This window comes from Perissodus microlepis, chromosome 10 (assembly GCF_051167445.1).
Source record: "Perissodus microlepis isolate ML-2025 ecotype Zambia chromosome 10, ASM5116744v1, whole genome shotgun sequence".
Lineage (NCBI taxonomy): Eukaryota > Metazoa > Chordata > Actinopteri > Cichliformes > Cichlidae > Perissodus > Perissodus microlepis.
Window position 1 is genome coordinate 32,843,214 of NC_140470.1, and position 9,596 is coordinate 32,852,809.

Genomic DNA, 9,596 nt, shown 5'->3' on the forward strand with positions numbered 1-9,596 from the left:
AGCATTTATGTTGTACCTCGTCAATCTCTAGCTGTGAGAGCAGTCCCTTCTTTAATTCTTTAATAATGTCTGTTTAAACACTTTCCTGTGATTATTTCCATGTTGGCTTGAAAATTAGTATCTCCCTCTGTTGGTATTGCAGCTTACTGTATTTTTTTATTTATTTTTTTTATTTTTTATTTTTTGCCTGTCCCGTTTCGTTCTTTTGCGATCAGAATTATTGTCTAAAGGCGAGGAAAGATGCCCAACGGATTTACTTTACCAAATTGACCATCCCAGCCTTGCCGTAATGGTCTATTTGATTCACCTTTTATTGTTTATTTTATTTTATTTTTTTATTTTCACTTGCTAGACTTGACTGGACAGACTTGAATGAGGAAAAGAAAAGGGAGAAAGGAAGAGGGGGAAAAAACAGAGGAGAAGAGGGACGGGGATAAAGGGCAAAACAACAAAAACCAACTAAATAAGCAGACAAAAAAAATACATATATCAATCACCTGGATCACCTGTTGAGAAAGAAAAAAGAAAACAAGCAGAAGAAAACGAGAGCAATACAATAAACAACATCACAATGATATATGGGAATATAACAGTAAATACTAAATATTAAACATTATTGTGCAGCACGTAATATCGACAGCGCACAGTGTGCTTTGAGGTAGGAGCCAAAAAGGGTGTAGTTTGTGTGTGTGAGCACCCGTGTGTACACCTGTGAGCATGGACGCGCTTGTTTTTAAAAGGTTCCTTCATGTAATGATCTGCTAGAGGGTGTGGGGGGGCCACAGCCCCGTCCTCCAGGCCATGAAGCAGGTATGGAGGAGATCAAAACTCCAGACATCCAGAGGCCCCCAGAACACAAGAGACCAAGGAAGACCAACAGAGGGGCAGCGGCGCCACTATCCCAGAAAGAGCTGAGGAGAGTCCCAGATGAGGGGTCACTCAGCAGCCGCTGAGCAGAAGCCAGGGGGGGTGACCGAGCCCCAGGCCGAGAGGCCGAGGGCACCCCAACCCCGAAGTGGCCCGAGCGAGCCCCAGGCTCCAGGCCCCAATAAGCAGCCACCAAGGAGTGAGCCGGTGTGTACCTGGGCGCCCATCCAGACACAAAGAACCACCAACGCACCGATGTCTGAGGGTGTCTGCCACTGGCAGGGGAAGTGGTGGGGGGAGATAGGCCTCCATACCTTGGAGGGCCTGAGATGTCCCCAGAGAGGTGGCGTCTGATACCCAACCTGACATATAGACACAGACATACAGGCACACACAGATACAAACATCCATTCCCACCCTCATGCTCTCATATGCAATTACTCAACACTCACCCAATGTGGAGACAGACATAGAGAGACACTGTACACACAATCACACTCCCCAAGCGTACTCTAAGAACCGGGTCTAGGTACCCTTGCCCCTGGAGGGGGAAACTGCACCCAGACCCAGGTAGTGTCACCCTTTTTCCCTGCAGTGGGGAGAAGCAGACCGCCCCGACTCCGCACCAGCAGGGAGGCCCTACACTCCAGACCCCAGTCAGACGGCCAACTCCTCCTCCTGGCCCCCCGCTCCAGCAGGTCGCAGAGAACGGGGGGTGAGAAGACTCCAAACCTCCCTCCTCCCGCTCATATGTAGTGTTGATGCATGTGTGTTCTAAGGTGCATTTAAAACCCAGGAGGGCATGGAGCTACCTGCCAGAGAGCAGCAGGTAAGAACATAGCCCCTCCTGATAGCCCTCAATGTCTACGTGTATTTAAAATTGAGAGGTGGGCAACGACGCCAGGGGTGAGGTGTACACCCTGATTGTCTTTTGGAGTCCGTGTAGCATGCCCACCCCCAAGATCCTATATGTATGTGTTATGAGAGTGTGAGTAATGTGAGTGTCTAAGTTGTGAGATAAAATTGAGGCACAGGCAGCCAGAAGGGGACAGAGGGGGGGATGCCTCCCCTGCACCCTGGTGACACACCTTTACCCCAAGGCCCTGCATGTGTAGATGATTGTGGTGGAGCAGGAAGAGGGAGGCAGCTGGAGATGGGGAGGGAAGGGAGGCTCCCCCGCTGACCCCAGTAGGCACCCCCATACTCCGCAACCCGCCAGGGAAAGGGGGCCCAGGCCCATCCGGACCGGAGCCCAGAACAGCAGCGCCGCCCGGCCCCACAGAGCCCAGGACAGCCCACCTGACCCCACCACAGAGAAAACTGCACCCACCCCGTCATCCACTCATCTTCCAGACTACACAAGACAATAGACGCCCAGGCTGAGATCTTCCTCCACCTCTCCTGTATCTCCCCCTCCTGCAGAGTGAGTTCCTGAAGAGAGGAGACCTCCTGCAAGATGTAACAACCTCCCCCACCAGTTGAAGAGCCCCCCAGGTGGCTCGATGCACTGGCAGCACCCTGAGCCAGGGCCGGGTTACTGTACAGCTTACTGTAGCTTCCACATGTGTTTACTTTTCATGTTTTGGAGAGGTAAAGCATGAAATGGACATGGTGGACAGGCGTGTCAATTACATGCTTTGTCATGATATCTGGTTGCATATCAGCTCAAGTGTGTGAATGAAGTTGTTAATTAATCATAGTGCCCTTGAGTTAACTTACAACACAAAGACACCCCCACCCCCCACCAAAAACGCAGAAGTCTCCCAATCATCATGTCCACAGATGATCCTGTCACCTGAAAAAATTCAAAACAAAAGTGACGAAAAGGAAAGTTTAAGTTTTAATATGTGCATGGATCCAAACCGAAAACTGCACGTCATATGTTACAATGTGTGTCACAGTGCTTGACAGTGTTGTGTTTTTGGTCTTTTTTGGCTGTGGGTGGCTTTACTTTTTTTGGTATAAATGATAAATAGACAATGGCAAAGAAGCAAGAGTTGGTTGTACCTTTACATTTTTTTAACTGTAGAAAATATATTAGAAGAAAAAATATAAATCAGTTTTTGTCTCTATCCACTATTTTTTCCTCTCTTGGATTCCATCATCAACATCAGCAGTTTTTTTTTTTTTTACTGTGTCTTTGCTCCTGTTTTCTTAATTAACCACTGCCATTTTCCTAATGTGCTAAGTCTAAATGTTGTTGTTGTGGCATTGTTGTTTTTCAGTGGCTGAAACCACTCAGAGGTACCGCAGAGAGAAAGCTCCCATCTAACAAAGTCTCCTGATAACTCATTTAATTACATTAAATATTCAGAACCTAACTAATTAATGCTTTTAGTAAATATTGATATGATTAATGAATCCCATGGGTATTGATTAGCAGTCTTCGTGGGGAGCAGATGATGTGCATCCCAGCAGAGACAAATTATGGGAAAGTTAACAAGAAGTCAAAGGCAAATCGAGAAAAGTTCACTTCAGTGTCCTTAATGGATCCCATGGGCGTTGATTTACTAGTGCGTCAAATCTGAGTGATCCAACTAGTTGACTACTACTGGGCCTTTTAAGTATGCTCAATAGAAAAAACTCATAAACAGTTACATTGAAATTTAAAATCGTATAAAAACAAGAGGAAAACCCTTATTCTCAGATTTATTTGACAGGTAAACTGCACAACTACTTATATCTCATATTAGATATATAAAAATAGCTCCATGCTGAAGTATATTAACATGTAACAGCTAACATCTGAGAAATTTGGTGCATATGTGTTGATTATTTGTTGAACAGTGCCAACCAAAAATGCTTCAATACACTCTAAAAAGTAACTCACCAGGCCTTTTACCTCCACTTGATTAAATCCATGGCTGCAACATAAAAATTCTAATTTATTGATTAAGATAGACCTTCTAAGTTGCAAACTTTCTTTTTTGGGGTTGTGTTGAATTAATAATGTTGGTAATTACATTAAATTCATTTTATATGTAATTTCAAATTAAATCCCAATGTTAGTGGGCTCAAAATAAAATTCAAGTTGTAATTACTTAAAGAAATTGAATAGATAACTTATTTTACTTCCACTGTAACTTCTGATTTCAAGTTCCCTCCCCTACCCACTTAACTAACCCGGGCAAATTCACATATGGTGCGTTGCATGGTGGACTTGCAAGCTTTTGTAACATTTCATTTACAATAACAGTTCTAACAAAGCAAAGCATTTGTGCTAGTCACTTGTACTGGATGATGTGATGCTCATACAGTTAAGGAAATATTTTGCACTACCACATGTAGCTAATGCTAGCCATTCTAAACTTTAGCACAGGAGAGGATAAGACTTATAAAGTTTCATTTGACAAAAGTCTTCAGCTAAAGAGTGCAACTGTGGCTAAGAAAAGCGTGGTTAAAGTTTTGCTACACAGTGCAATCTCATTTTGATCATAGGCTGATTTTGTTTTTCTTTTTACCAAAATTAGAAGCCTTTAAGCTGTGAATAGTTTTGTCAGAGGATGACCTAGAGGCTTCTTTTTTCCCCCTGGCTCACCTATTTTATGTCTTTATAAAATTTGCATGACCTACATGTAATATTACATTATAAATGATTTTGGTTACTATTGTGATACAGCTTAAAGTAAGTATTGTTCTTGATCTTAAGAGCTGTAGCTATCTTTGTTTCTTTTTAAAAAAACAAAATCAGGTTGTGTGAAATATTGTTAATGTCATTCCAGTAGCATCATTCTGGCATAGGCTATGTGAATCTACTTAACATTAAGACTTTGTTTAAGCAGTTAGTATAGTGTGATAATCGAGGGTCATTAGTGCTTTGTTAAGTTGGGACACATTTTTTACAAAATGGGCTGGGAGTGAACAATGTGTAAATTCGAAACCTCTACAAAACATTACAGATTACACCATGGTTATGGTAAATGGACTGGTTCTTATATAGCGCTTTTCTACTCTTCTGAGCACTCAAAGCACTTTATACAACTTGTACATTCACCCATTCACACCCATTTGCACAAGCATATTCTTTCTTTCTTTAACTAATGTATTAGAGCATTCATTAATGCAGTATAGCTAATAGTCTGCAAAGTTTAATTCTTGTGTTTGTGTGGTCGACAGATAAAGGAGGAGTTCAAGAGAATAACCACTGTAAGCCTTGAACCATTGCACCCCAAAACTGATGGATGGGGCGACCGTGGCTCAGGGGGTTAGGAAGCGCATCTGTAACCGGAAGGTCGCCGGTTCGATTCCCGGGCTCTCTCTCCTGGTCGTTGTGTCCTTGGGCAAGACACTTTACCCTACTGCCTACTGGTGTTGGCCAGAGGGGCCGATGGTGCGATATGGCAGCCTCGCTTCTGTCCGTCTGCCCCAGGGCAGCTGTGGCTACAACTGTAGCTGCCTCCACCAGTGTGTGAATGTGAGAGTGAATGAATAGCGGCATTGCAAAGCTCTTTGAGTGCCTTGAAAAGCGCTATATAAATCCAATCCATTATTATGTCATTTTATCAAGGGGAGGAGCTAAGGGAGTGAGAATCAGGCAGCTCAAGGACATGCTTCTTGAGGTAGGACAACTCTTTAGACTTTGGGTATCTTTGAAATGCACTTTGTTGGCAGTCACCCATGTAGTTTATACGCATACTTTATTTTTTCTTAAATAGTACACTACAATTGAAACACGCAGAGAAGTAGCCATCTGCTGCCTTATCACATTCCTTGGAGAGAAGGAAGAGGACCTTTTCATGGAGTTTGGTGTAAGTAATCCAGCATTGTGTGTGTGTGTGTGTGTGTGTGTGTGTGTGTTCCATTGATCATCTGAATTCATTAAGATTCAGTAAGTATAAAAGTCTAATCTATAATTCACTAACCTATTTTTAAAATTTGCTTTACAAGGACACCAAAGAACTTAAGGCCAACCTTGAAAGGCAGGTGATGAAAAGTGCCATCATCGGTGACCGGTACACCCCTGGATCTGACCATAAGATTGCAACCATTGTGGTGGAGGGAACAAAAATCCCAAGGTGCTGTGTGTTACTCATGGGCATAATATATGCTGTCAGTCTGAGCTAATGCAAGGATCTGAAATATACTTTTGAAGTTGTTCAGAAGCTGTTCATTGACCTTGATGGAACCAGTATTATGTTAAAGATGCTGACTCTGTTTCAAAAATTGTTAACTGTTTTGAATCCTGTATGTGTAACAAAGGTGTTTGCTGCATTGTGTAAAAGAAAGATGCAAGATCTTGTAAAGTTTGGCAGGCATTGAAAGTTAACATTTACTGAACACTTGCGTGGAAGTATTACTGTAACAAAATGTTTTCTAAGTAGATTTTTTGCCATTTGAACACATTTGTTTCTGTGGTCTTAAATACATAAAGGCATATTGTATAACTTGGCTGTGATGGCATAAATCTAAATTTCTGGTTTATTTCACTTTTTAAATACAAAGTGTTGAAATGCCTACAGTTAAAAGATAAAACAGTTATTTGATAAAAAAAAATGTTGAGTGAATTCCTTTCTTAAAAGCTATTACAATAAAAAAGAAAAAAAAAGAGAGCAAAAAGATAAAAAAGATTAAAAAAAAAGAGAAAGCTAAAATGATGATAATAATGATGAAAATCAGCAACTTAATATTTTAAATAATGAACTTTAAAAAAATGTTTTTGTAATTTCTGTAATTAATTACAATCATTTTAAATAATGTGAAAAAAGTAATTGGAGGAACATAAGTTTTATGATTAAACAACTTAAAAATATGTTTTTAAGCTACCAATTATTACGTAAGTGGTAATTAAAATTACCTTTGATTATGGAGGAAAAGTTAATTCCCCTAACTCAATATAGTTTGTTGGTTCAATCTAATTTCAACATAAGTTATCATAACTTAAAAAGAGTAAACTCTTTGCGTTAATTTTTTTTGTTGAGCTTAAACAATAGTTTTTAGAGTGTAGTGAAGTAAAAGCTAATTATGCATGGTCCTGTTTTAGCAAGTTATGTAGTGCAATCAGCACACGTTTTCAATTTCTGTCTTTGTAAGATAAACCCAAATACAAAACGTACAAAATGAAATGTTTTAGAAACTGAAAAAAATGAAAATAAAAACAAAGATATATTTTTGTGAACTGTATTTAATTCATCTCCTACAGCAACACAAAAATTGTAGATTTTGCTATAAACAAAGCTTTCAATTCCATTTACATTACAAGACTGAGTAACTTAGATACCAGAAGTAATATTAGAAACAACAATTTATCCTGAGTTAACATTGTATCCTGCTACTCTTTAGACTTGTTTGGCCTTTTTTGAGAAGTGCAGACTGCTAATGTAAAAAAAACAAAACAAAATAAAAACACTGTTGACTTAGATAGTCATATGTGCACATGCTTTACCCATTCCATTCAATTTCCTGCCACTTCTCTGCATCGGAGTGGCAGAAGTCTAAGTAGAGGTGCCCATATCTTTCTATGCTTTACTTCCTACTCCAACTCATCTAGTAGAACACTGAGATGTTCCTAAGCCAACCAAGAGTTACAATCTTTCCAGTGTGTCCTGGATCTGCCCTGAAACCCCTCACCTAGGTGGTGCCCAAGAGGCATGCTTGTCAGATATCTGAAAGCACCTCAGCTGGGTCCTATCAATGTGGAGAAGAAGTGCCTCTACTCTGAGCCCTTCCTCTTAATCCTTGGGGAGAAGCCAATCACGATTCAAAGGAAGCTAATTTTTTGCTGCACATATCAGTGATCTCCACATCCATGTAGATGCTAAAAATGACAGCCTCAACATGGCATTTAATCTGTTATTAGACTCAATTGGCTTCTCTCAAAATGTAAAAGAACCCACCCACCACTTTAATCACACTCTAGATCTCGTTTTAACATATGGCATAGAAACTGAACATTTAACAGTGTTTCCTGAAAACCCTCTCCTGTCTGATCATTTCCTGATAACATTTACATTCACAATAATTGATTACACAGCAGTGGAGAGTAGACTTTATCAAAGTAGATGTCTTTCTGAAAGCGCTGTAACTAAGTTTAAGAATATAATCCACCCACTGTTATCATCTTCAATGCCCTGTACCAACACAGAGCACAGCAGCTATCTGAACGCTGCTCCAACAGAGGTCGATTATCTTGTTAATAATTTCACCTCCTCACTACGTACGACTCTGGATACTGTAGCTCCAGTGAAAACTAAGGTCTCTAATCAGAAGTACCTGACTCCGTGGTATAATTCTCAAACACGTAGCCTAAAGCAGATGACTCGTAAGCTGGAGAGGAAATGGTGTGTCACTAATTTAGAAGATCATCATTTAGCCTGTAGAAAAAATGTAGAACATGCTGTAGGTATTACAGGTACTGTGCCGCTGTGGTTTATATCATATCTATCTAATAGACCCCAGTTTGTTCATGTAAATGGAGAGTCCTCTTCACACACTGAGGTTAATTATGGAGTTCCACAGGGTTCGGTGCTAGGACCAATTCTGTTTACATCATACATGCTTCCCTTAGACAGTATCATCAGAAGACATAGCATACATTTACACTGCTATGCTGATGACACCCAGCTCTATCTATGATAACACATGTTGATGCTCAACATGTTGAATGTTGATGCACTGACAACAAATGTGGTCGACAACAAACATGGCTTCTGGCATCTGACAACTGGCAGGGCATAGGTCCTGATTGCCCAGATCTTATTCTTCCCATTCAGTTGACTCCTCAGGACTTACTATCTGCAATTATTCAGTTATTGCAGTTTTTCTATCAGTGTTTTCATGGTTCCCATTTGCCTAAGGGATTCCCAGGTACTTGTAGATGTCCTCAATGTCTGCAATGTTGCTTTCTGGTAGTGCGATCCCCTCAGTTCTTACTACCTTTGCTCTCTTTGTTACCATCTCTTTACACTTCTCCAGTACAAATGACGTTCTGATGTCGATGTTGTAGATCCTAGTTTTGTGCATCAGTGAATCAATGTGCCATTAACTCCTGGCATACAGCTTGATGTCATCCAGTAGAAGAGGTATAGAAGAGGTGGCTAATGATTGCTCCATTCTGCAGTTGGTATACGTAGCCATCTTGTTAATAATCTCACTGGGGATGTTCAGGCCTGTGCAGATAAGCAGTGGGGACAGAAGATCTCTTTGGTAATTCTGGCACCAGTGCAATTGTTTTAAAGTTAGCCTGTAGTGTTGTTTGCTACGTCTTCATAAAATTCTCGATGAAAGCTCTCAGGGTCCTGGTGACACGTGTGGACATTGAGTCAGAGGCTTTATTTTAGTTAATCCAGGCAGTGCACAGGTTGGTCAGTCTGGTCTTACAGTCTTAAGTGACTGCTCTGATTACCAGTATCAGGGGTTTTGCTCCCATAATGTTTCTGCCAGTTCCTTTCTGGATGGAACTGGCAAGCTCAGTTTGTATTAATGTAGGGTCTTTACCTTACAATAAAAAGTGCCTTAATATCATGTTCATGTCCATAGGAACATGAAGAGGTAGGTGGAAAGATGCTGGAAAGCTGCAACCAGCATCTGCATTCCTACTCTTAACTCCTACTCTTAATTATGAACTATATTCTTATTTGTTGCATATCATTTCATACAGTAAATGTTAGTTATTGTAATAATGATGTTCAAATTCAAATTTTATTTGTCACATACACAGTCATACACAGTACGATATGCAGTGAAATGCTTACACAACTGCTCGTGACCTAAAGAAAAAAGAAAAGGCTGTG